Genomic DNA, 12100 nt, shown 5'->3' on the forward strand with positions numbered 1-12100 from the left:
AATGTTATTGTTTCATCGTTTCTGCATTTAAAAAGTAATATGGGAAGAAAAAGCAATTTGGAACAAGGATACCTAAGAACTAAAACTTTTGGAGTATAATGATAAGAACTGTTCCTGAAAGAGCCTGCTACCTGCATACAAAATAGCTTCGAGGTAAGCTCAAACTCTGATGCTTGGATGTTTTACCAGAATAAGCACAGATATCTGTGGCCTTACTTCTTGTTTCAGTATTGACTGCTGAGAGGCCATATATAATTTTAAAACAAGGAGTTAGAATTTATTTCAGTGGCATATTTTGGCATCAGTTTTTAGGATCAATGATGAAATAAGAATTCCCCCATAGTATACCTTCTGTGAAAGTAATTTCAAAAGCATGAATCTCAATTTTCACAAAAATGTATTCATCCTTTTTTTTCTCTGTTTATATACAAACAACATGATATAGACACATAAGACATCCTTATATTGAGGACATATGCTATTGTAGTAATCTGCTTAGCATTTTTAAGAAAAATCTGATCCTTTTGGCTACTCATTTGGAAGGGGAAGATTTTAACAGGGCGTCCTTCCATGTTAAGAGGACAGAAGAAAAGGGAGTGGCATCTGACTTCCTGTGTGACTTGTTTTGTCCATCACAGTTGAAGGTCTTCTATGTATGAAAATCATGGGAAAGCTTTAAATAAATATAGAGAACTTTCTGAGTCCACGTGACTAACTGTTACATAGAATTGGGGAGAAGGTGTCTTCCTTATTCCCATGCCGTTTTGGCTGAGAACTCAGTAGGTGACTGGTTGACGGCAGTCATCTTAGGAAGAACAGTATTTTCACAAAGTCACTAGCAGCAGACATAGCAGAAGCACGTGTGACATAACATGACAAGGACTCTACAAAATGACTACAAAGACACTGAAGAGTCCTCTTGGGAAAATGAAAACTCATAAAGTATTCTAATGTGACATCATTTGTACCAACAGATTAAAATGGCCTAGACAATTCAAATAACAGTTGAATATGACAAGTTTTAACAACATACTGATGCTCTGAACCACCTAGATTTTCTGGTGAGCACAAAGTACTCATTCTAATTCAAAATAAAACATTCTCTAGTAGTCACTTATTATTGAGGTCACTAATTATAATGCCTATACCTAATATTTTAAAACCAAATTTTCTCTTTTGTTTCGGGGAAGAACAAAGACATTTCAATTATTTTTTCAAAGACCTATATAAATTCAAAATTCTCTGTGTACAAGTGGAATGACCATCAGCTTTGAAATAACTAATAACTGTCACTTATAGGTTGTCTTCTTCTTGCCAGGCACTATTCAAGGAACTTTCGCTACATTACCTCTTATTCTCACAGCCATCTTAGATGGTTGGTATATCATGGCTTTATAGATTTCCAAATTGTTAAGTGTTTGTTATTGGTACTCCTTTCAGTACTGGGAGCCAATGGGTAGCTTAGAAGGCAATACACCATCTTGCTTATTTGGGAACTTGATGATCTTTCTAATCATTGAGAAATTGATCATTTTTGTTTGGTGCCGTAGTCTTTACTTTTCTGCAGCAATCATTTGTCATATTTGGTTATCCAGTATCTGAATCCCCTTCCCTTTTCCTTTTGGCACTGCCATCATCCTTTTGAAAAATTCCCAATTGACTATAGTTTTAATACTATAGTCAGTTCCAACTTATTTATTTCCGCTGCAGCTTCCCTACTTTGTAAGCAGAGGGTGACAGATTCTCCTTCAATCCACACTTAGTACACATTCAATCCACATTTAGGTTCGTAAATTCAGTCAATTAGACACTCATCCCTGGGATGTTGAATCAAAAGCTGAAGTCAGATTAATCCTGCAGGGGCAGAATAGAGGTCAGATTCTTCCTGCAACATAACCTTGGCTATGATTCTGCCTGCTCATCACCTAAAAGATTCCTGATTTCTGTCCATTCTCTTAGCTTAGTCCTTCAGTCTCCCATTTATTATTCTACTCCCCAATATCTTCACAACAAATTCCCATTTGCTCAGGTAACCAAGGTTGTTTCTGTGCTTATAATCAACACCGTAGACTGGAGAAATTAAAATATATCAATTTTGGATTGAATGTGTTCCCCCAAAATATAAAATCCTGACCCAGAGTGTCTGTGAATGTGACCTTATTTGAAAAGGATCTTTGCACTAATCAAGGGAAGATTAGGTCATACTGGACCAAGGTGGACTCTTACTCTAATATGATTGATGTCCTCATAGGAAAAAGAGAAAGAGGAACACAGGAGGAAGAGAATGCCCTGTGAAGACACAGGCACATGAGGGAAGAATGTTATTGAAGTGTTGCAGCTACAAGCCAAAGAAGGCCAGGATTACTGAAAAAACTACAAAGACAGGAATAGACAAGGAAGGATTCTTCCCTACAGGTTTGAGAGGTACCATGGCCCTAGCAACATCTTGTTTGCAGACTTCTGGTCTTCCAGAACTATGAGATAATACACTTCTATTGTTTTAAGCCCCCAGTTTTTGATACTTTGTTACAGCATCCCTAGGAAATATGAAACAAATTACTACTAATGACAATTATAAAGCATTTAGTCGTATCATTTGCTCAAGAAGCTCATTATACATCTATAACATCATATGGTGTTTTTCACTTGTCAACCCAAAGTTTTGCATATAGTAAGCATATAAATAAGACCCCAACCATAAACTTCTGATTAAAACAGACCCTCCCCCCACCTCAAAAAAAATCTTGAAGGAGCTAGAGATAAAAGATGCTTTACATACAGAGGAAAAACCATTCAAATAATAGAGGATTTTTCATTAGAAACATGGAGATCAGAAGGAATTGACAGAATGTTTTCAAGTGCTGAAATAAAGGAACTGGCAACCAAGAATCCTGTACACAGAAAAAATATCTGCAGAGATTAAGGGGCAATCAGGCATTATCAGATGAAGGAAAATTTAGAGAAATTTTGCCAACACACTTAACCTAAAAAATTTTTTAAATTCCAATGGTTTCCCAAACAGAAAGTAAACAATAAAAGAAGAAACTTTGGCATGTATAGTAGGCAATATTTGAAAGGATCATTGGGCAAAACTGAGTACATGATATATGTGACCCCTCTGCATTATGTCTTACAACCACATGTGAATTTACAATGATCTTGAAATAAAATGGTTAATTTGAAAAAAACCTAATTAGTACATATAAGCATACATATGAACAGAAAGCACATGGCTGAGTGGGATTACTCTAAGAAGTTAAGTATCTTCTTTCTTATTCTCTTTTCCCCGACACTTTACTCACTTATCTACTCAATAATAAAATGTCCCTCATAGCAACCAGACCACTTTCTGAACACTCTAAAACAGGAGTCTCCAGCTGTGGAAAAATGAACTGGTACCGGCTGCAGAGGAAGAGGTGAGCTTGAGTGTAATGCGCTGGAATCATCCAGAAACCTTCCCTCCCCACCCCACCTTTAGTCCATGGAAAAGTTGTCTTCCATGAAACCAGTCCCTGGTGCCAAAAAGGTTGGGGACCGCTACTCTAAAGTATTTGCCAAAATAAGTTATATTGTGTCTTTGACAAACCAAGAGTTAGGTAACTATATAGTAATGCAAGGATTTGAGATCTTGATTTTTACCTTGACAACACTATCACCACCCTGAAATGTATATAAATAAAGAAAACAGTGTGACTTTTCTTTAGTTCTGTTCATATTCAATTTATTGTGAGTGATTTAGACAGGTAAAATGAAAGTATTAAAACAGAAAAGACGTAGAGATACTTACTAAAATGAATATGTCCAGAGGGGCTTAAAACTATGTTGCAACTGTCTTATCAGTTGCTCAGACAACAGTAATGGATTTAAGGTAAACAATGATTAGATTTTTGAATTTTCTTAAAGTTTTGCTATATTTTATTTGACAGACTGAAATTTGACTGCATAATACTTGGCAAACAAATGTGTGTTACAGGTATTATGCTAGAATTTTTATTTTTTACTGGGCTTTTCATTACATAGTAGCTCCTAAGTTATTTCAAAATTCCTCAAATTTCTGATACTGTCATTAAATTTATCAACTAATAGAAGCAACTGAAAGTATTTCTAGGCCTTAAATTAGACATGGTCATGACAAATATTCCTGCAAGAATATAGCATAAATCTCACACATTTATCATGGCATCTAGGCCATGTTTGTTTCTGCAAGCCAGAAGAAAGGAAAGGAAAAATTCTTATGTTGGTAAACTGGAAATCTGAGAATTATACTTACCATCTGGGATGTCTTTGATAAGAATACAGTTCTATTCTTCCCACTTAATTTACCAAATTGAAGTATCATAATGAAAAGACAATGATCTTGGTGATCTATATTTAAGTAAAAACAGTAGGAATAAATATGTTCATTTAAGTAGTTGTGTTTATTTATTGTGACATTCAACAAGCTTCTTGAATCTTTTTTAAAAATTCCATGCACACATTTAGCCTATACAAACAAAAAGTTACATAAACCCAAGATAATTAAAGCAATTTATATGGGGCATAAACTTCAAGATGCATAATATTATAGTCAACTTGTAAGTAAAGAAGGCAACTAACAGAAATAACTTTTTTAGCAAAAACATTTATGTGGTTTGCAGAGTTCTAAAATACTAGTTTTTAAATATGTACTATTCCACCAAAGCAACAAAAGGAGAATAACAAACCAAATACAGCAAAATATGGCCTCAATTTAAAAATTTGGTAAGAAACTAAAATGAAGACCAACTTTTATTTGTGCTGTTGTAAAGAAACAACTTAATTTCTCCAGCATTATTATCTCATAAACTCCATTAGGGACTACAATTTCAAATAAAAAAGTCAGGTTCACCTAAAACTACTGAACAATTAAACTCAATGGTAATGCTGCTGTTATTCAATAACGGAGTGCCAGAAATACTCAAACTTTTCCACTGCAGAAGCTTCCCTATTTTCTAAGAGAAACAGTGTATTTTTAAGGCCAAATGGGCAACCAAGAAGCATATTAAGTGGCTGCCTGAGGTCATAATGAGAATAGGGACTCTCAAGTGCTGACCCTAATGGAAATAACTCTGTATCAGGTTTCTTCCTATCAGCCTAGTGTCTGAATCAACTTAGCGGAGTCTCACAGCCCAGGATTGAGCAGATGTCCACCAGCGATTTTATAGTGAATGTGCTGTCAGGCCCAAACTCGCTTTTGACAGAATTGTTACAACAGTAAACATTTGCCCTGGGCACTAACCTGACACAAATCTTTGACAAGCACTCTCACTCATGCAGTGAAGAGAACAGATAGGTACAGTTCTCCTCTAGTAGACTTGGCAGTAGCCTAATTTAGAAATGATGTGGATAAAAACTAATAGTAGCAGCAACTAATTTTCTGATTCTGTTTCCCTGAAAAGAATTACCAGATGCTTTTTGGAATCGAGTCTCAGAGGTCATTTTTATGAGCCGTACTCTTTGCAAAACTAATTATAAAGACACTAATCATCTTACAGTTCACAGTAATTTTTTTAACCCAAAGGATGGGAGGCCTGGTTAAGTGAACACGAGACTAAATCCTAAAGGAACCATGTTGGGGTGGCAGACTAGTTCAAAAATGCTGTCCCAAAGTCAATTTTAATTTTCTTCTTCAAATTACTCATATTATACATCTTTTGTTTTTATCTAGAAAAGTGTTATTGCAATGTCAAAAGCTGCCTCTAAGAGTGAAGTTATTCTGTCCTAGTGAGTTCTCTGAGAAAGAATTTTAGCAAAACCTAGGAGTCACACGAGGGCACTTTACATTTGCCTTACTCTTACTCTTCGCCACTTTTAGAGGGTGATGAAGTGCTCTAGGCGTCTGCAGACTGAGTATCCCATTCAGACGCACTGGGGTTTAGAACTGAGTCTGAGGTCTCAAGTGCTTCCTCTTGATGGAATTGTGTTAGAATTGGAATGTTGCTATCACCATCTTCAGAAGGAGAAACAGCCTTGTGAACAAAAGAGCCGTTGATCTTTTCCTCGCATAGAGCCAAAATCTCCTCCTTTTCCCACCAGGGCATTTTCTCAAAGAAGTTAGAGGCAGAGATGCACTTCCAAACAAGCGTCCTTGATCTTAGAGACAAGGCTGAACTTACTTGTTAAACAGTCTGTGACACAGCTTGAGGAAAAGGTTTAAGAAAAACATTAGCAAAAATATATTAGAAATAGCACATATATTTTTGTACAGCCTCACCTATTGGACAGAGATCAGACATGACTCTCAAAAGGATTTTAAGTCACATATCTCATGGGAACAGCACAAATGAGCACAGTGATTGGGTAGAGAAGCCAATTACAAAGCAATAAATGGATGAGGTTTAATGAACTATTTACTAAAACTCTTAAAGGCTAAGACAAGTAGAAATGCATGAGAAAGGACATAAATTTTCTATGCTTTCAATAAGTCAAACATATAATAATAGTATGGTACCCACAGAGGTACACTTCAAGACAGAATCTGCTGCAAAGGGCCCCGAGAGCTGAGGGCTTCAGGTTCCCCATCTTTTTGGATCTACTTCAGCACTCACACCCTTCCTTGGCTGTTCCCCTGCCAACAAGTGCATACAGTGGGGGAACTAGAGAGAGGCCATTTATGCCCAATTTGCAACTCCTCCAAAGGACAATTTTGATTTTGAGCAGCCCATCAGCCTCACCAAAACATTCTAGAAGTGGCACTGCACTCTTTGGCTCTTTCTTCACCCTCTTTTCCACAGCTATCAGACATGCAGTAGAGTCTGAAACCTCTCTTTGCCTCCCCTTTATCTCTTCCAGGTGCTCCCTCCAATAAATAAGTCTCTTGCACTTCTAATTTCATCATGTTGTCCACTACTGGAGGACTTGAAGTGATCCTGACAAACACATAAATCAATGTAGTTCTGGCTTATCTTTCTGGGAGACAACACAATAGCTGAAAATTAAAAATGAATATTAACCCATGGAGAGAATAGGCATATACCATTTCCAAAGTCTGATTTCTTTTTCTAATCTGATGCCTTCCCATAGTCATTTCAAATAAAACCTCCCTTTCTTTGGCCTTGCCACTATATTCATTACTCCACATCTCTCTCCCTAGCTCAAAGTAAAATATGTTCTATTGATGTTTCTTTTTAAGTATATTTTTTGATTATGTTGTTACAGTAGTTCTAATTTTTTCCCCTTTGCTCCACTCTGCCCAGTACACCCCTTCCCTCCAGCAACCCCATCCCCGCCTTAGTTCATGTCCATGGGTTGTACATATAAGTTCTTTGGCTTCACCTTTTCCTATATTATTCTTAACATCCCCCTGTCTATTTTGTACCAACCGATTATGCTTCTTAGTCCCTGCACCATTTCCCCATTTCTCCCCTCTCCCCCTCCCAGCTGATAACCTTACAAATGATCCCCATACCTAAGATTCTGTTCCTATTTTGGTTTGCTTAATTGGACTTTGTTTTTATTTTTTAAGATTCAGTTGTTGATAGTTGTGAGTTGGTTGTCATTTCGGTGTTCATAGTTTTGATCTTCTTTTTCTTAAGTAAGTCCCTTTGACATTTCATATAATAATGGCTAGGTGATGATGAACTCCTTTAGCTTCACCTTGTCTGGGAAGCACTTCATCTGCCCTTCCATTCCAAATGATAGCCTTGCTGGATAGAGTAATCTTGGTTGTAGGTTGCTTTACATCACATTGAATACTGCTTGCCAGTCCCTTCCTGCCTGCAGTGTCCTCTGAGAAATCAGCTGATAGTCCTATAGGCACCCCCCTGTAGGCAACTCTCCGCTTCTCACTTGCTGCCCCCAGAACGCTATCTTTATCTTTCACCTTTGGCATCTCAATCATGATGTGTCCTGGTGTGGTCCCCTCAGGGTCCAGCTCACCCAGGACCCTCCGTTCTTCCCAGACTTGTATGTCCATCTCCTGCACAAAATTTGGGGAGTTTTCCTCATTTTTGTCAATTCTTGCTTCCTCATTCTGCACTGGGTGACTGTTTTTTTCTTCCTTATGTTCCAAATCATTGATTTGAATCCCAGTTTCCTTCCTTTCACCATTGGTTTTGTGTGGATTTTCCTTCATTTCACTTAGCATAGCCTTCACTTCTTCTTTTAGGCATTTGCCATACTGAAACATATCTGTCAAACCTGTGAGCATCTTTATCACTGATGTTTTGAATTCTGCATCTGTTAGGTTGTCTGTCTCCTCATCTGTTAGGTTGGCTATCTTCTCATCGCTTAGTTCTCCCACTGGAACCTTGATTCATTCTCCCTTTTAGGTTATACTTCTCTGTCTCCTCATTCTGACAAGCTCCAGTGTTTGTTTGCCTCCATGTCCCAGGTAGAGCTATCAAACCTGTTATGTTGTAAGGGGCAGAGCCTTAGGGACTTTTCAGTATAGGACAACCTGTTTCACTATGTTGTGGTGCTGTAAGTGGAGGAGGGGTTTGAGAGAGAAAATGTTGCCTGCCCAGCACTCGCCCCTTTTTCAGGCACCTCTCCCACTTCCACACTGGACTGGACCCCCTCTAGCCGCTGCCCTGGCCATCGTTCCAGAGTGGATGGGTCTGTGGATGTTCTAGGACCATGGGGGCCCTTTAAACAAGCAGACTCTGCTGAGACCAGCAGTTTCTGCCTCCACCCCAACTCCCACTGGTCTGCACAGTCAGAAGCAATGAGGCTTGATTTTCCCCAGTGCTGGAACAGTGAGCTGTGAGGTCTGGTGTAGAGCTGGGAACACTCCTCAGGGGTCCCTCCTGACTTTTTAAAATGTGTGACTGCCCTTTCTGATGGCCTGCCACTGCCACTACTGCTGCTGCTGCCACTACCACACCGTGTCCTCTCCACCCCAGCTCCGCCCCTCCTACCTGTCTGGATGAGTATTTCTTCTTTATATCTTTGTTTGCTGAGCTTCCATGCAATTTGATTTTCTGGAACTTCTTGTTGTTTCTAGTTTTGAGGTAGTTGTATTCCTTCTTAGTTGTGGAGGGAGATGCAGCATGTCTGTCTATGCCTCCATCTTCTCTATTGATGTTGATAGAGAAGTTATATGGATGGGGAGCAAATTTGTCTCTCCTAATAGATTTTGACATTTTCTAAGAATACTTATTACTTAAGAATAGCTATTCACACTACATACTTATTCTAAAATGACACAGTCAATGTTTTCGGTACTTGAAGGGAAGTAAGTGTACATATAGAGTTAATTTAACTCATATAATTTTGGCTTCAGAAGTATGTAATGCTCCAAAGCTTATAATTCATTTGATCACAACTATCAAATAAATTCACCCAGGGTTGTAAATTACTCTTGGAAAGGACTTGTAGGCAGTTTCGTCTTTATTAATCAACTATTTTTCAAGCTTTGATTCACTCTAGGTTTGTCTATACTATCAGCCCATTTCCTGCATGGTTTATGACACTAAATTATCCATTTGCATCACTTCCCTATAAACTCTTATTTTCTTTGTAAACAGAGAGACTGGAACCCGTAGGATAATCAATCTCCTCGTGATGCTGTAGACACCAAGGATGAATTTTTATTAGAGTGTAGAGTGGGAGGACAGAGGAAAAGAAAGTGCCTGCTCCATCCCCCGAGTGCCATCTGCATTTGAGGGCACAGACAGTGCCCACCCAGAGAGCTCTTCTACCCACAGATAAGCCCACACACTGCACCACTGACAGCTGTTTGAGAAAGAAACACTAAAACTGAGAAAAACATGGAACTGACTTTAAGACTGCACATATCAGTCATCAGAAGGTGCAAAATAAGCCCCAAAGGAACAGAAATATGAGGCTCATTTTAAGTTTTAAAATTGGCTACTAACTCCTCTAGCAAAAATGAGAGAATTTTTCTTTTTAAAAGACTACAGAATCTCTAATTACCATCTGTTCAGAGACTTACCTCCCTTTACAAACTAACAAAAATAGGTATGCAACCAACTCTTGAAACTCAGTGTAAGAAATAGAAATTGCTGCTTCAGAATTTCTTTGAAAACCAACATTTTAAATTAGGTATGAGGAAGCAAGTCACCTTCTCTATCCTTTATTAAAAAAGAAAGGACAAGATGTTCTCAGGAGCTGATATGAGAAATCCCACTCTTCCTGACTCTAAAGCAAGAAAGAGGTCACTGGCAGATAAATGAAAAGCCTGAAGGGAAATAAGAAAAGAAGAAGGGTAAGGGAAGTAAAAAAAGCAAAAAAGAGAAAGAAATGGAAACTACTATTTGTTTTCTACTTTTTTAATGACACATATTTAGAGTCATATTGAGTAACTGCTATTACTAAAATAATATTGTCACTTAACAATCTGTAACAAATGTATCTGTGACTCTAAATTTTGAACTACCTACCCTTATTTTTATCATTATGTTACCTAGTTTTTATTTCTTCAGAAGATTGCTGGAATATAAACCAAAATGATATTCTTTTCATTCAGGGCCAGGGGTATCAAGAAATAAAATCAGAGTCCAACTCCTTATTCTGAATGAGCAGATCTGACAAGGACTCAGAAATACCTCTTGTTGGACTCAAACTTAGCCACTGGATAGCTAAATAGAAAGTCAAACATTAGTGATAATTATGAGCTACTTCATTAATAGAGCAATTTTGCTATATGTATTGCCTCAGCCCCTCATGCAAATTAATTTATGGTGGCCTCCCTTCATATTAATTAACTCTATCTGGACAACAGCAGTGGGTTCAGTTGGTCTCTAGTTAAGATTTCAGCAACCTAAGATAGTACAGAGATAAATATTGATGCAAAGTTAAAGCTCTATAGAAATTATCATGCCATTGTTCAATTTTTTTTTAATATTGACATATACAAATAAAAGCGAGGAGATTAAAGATAGCAGAGGAGTAAGTGGAAGCTACACTAACCACCTCCCAGGACCAATCTGGAATTACAACTAAATTGTAGAGAACTCATCCTGTATAACCACTGAACAGTAAGTGCAGAGAAGCCTTATAACCATGAACAGATAAAAGAAACCACTTCACCACAACAAGATGGGTAGGAGGGCAGAAGAGGAGCAAGAGGGCTGGCTGGGCTCCCATAAGTGACAGTTGAAGTTCAGCAGCTGGGGGTTCCCTGAGAAGTGTGGGTTATAAACTAAAGCCAGGCTCCCCAGCCTACAGCACCAAAGCCAGAAAGAAACCCAGATAACATCCATCTGTGAAAAACAGCAGGGTTTCTGTGTTCCAGGGAGAGATAGCTGGAGACTCAGAGAGCTTCTTAAGTGACCAATGCACAAATTTCATTTGCAGCCACTTAACCTGGGTTCCAGCAGAGGGGGGGCATAGTGGACTATGGGGCTTCAGGAGAGTCTTGAGTGGGTGACTCTGGAGAGAGAACTGAAGGAACAGCCATCAGAATCCTTGTGTTGAGTCATTCCCCAGAAGAAGCCATCGTTCTCAGGCAGAATACTCCACTCTGAATAGCATCAGCCTGAGGGAAAGCAATAGCCCTGCCCACAGAAATTACTCTGCCCTGCCCTGTGGAACTTAAGCCCAACTGCTGTTTACAGCTTAAGGCTATATTACTGATTAATTTAACAACTAAGGCAATCTCTGGGATCTCTATGAGATTTCAGCTAACTTCTTTAGAGCCCATTGCTAAAAAAAAAAAAGCTGGTCTTGGTGTTCTTTCTGCACAGAAACAGGCCAGCAGAGGAAGCCACATGCTGTGGAATGTTGACAGCTACAAACAAGTTGAACAGGACCAGTCACAAGCAATGTCTGACAAAGACCTACACCAGAGTCTTTGAAGAGTTACCTAACACATAGAAACAAATACAAAGAAGCAGCCAAAATGGAAAGACAAAGAAACAGACCACAAATAAAATAACAAGAGAATTCTCAAGAAGAACTAGATGAAATGAAGATAAGCAATTTATCAGATAGAGAGTTTAGAGTAATGATTACAAGAATACTCAACAGCATGAAAAAAGTCATAGAAACCATAAAAGGGGACCAGTCAGAAATAAAGAATGTAATATCTAAAATAAATAATACACAGGAAGGAATAAACAGTAGATTAGGTGAAGCTAAGGATAGAATTAATGATTTAGAAGACAATGTGAAAATACTA

This window comes from Furipterus horrens, unplaced genomic scaffold (assembly GCF_987537825.1).
Source record: "Furipterus horrens unplaced genomic scaffold, mFurHor1.1.pri manual_scaffold_2, whole genome shotgun sequence".
Lineage (NCBI taxonomy): Eukaryota > Metazoa > Chordata > Mammalia > Chiroptera > Furipteridae > Furipterus > Furipterus horrens.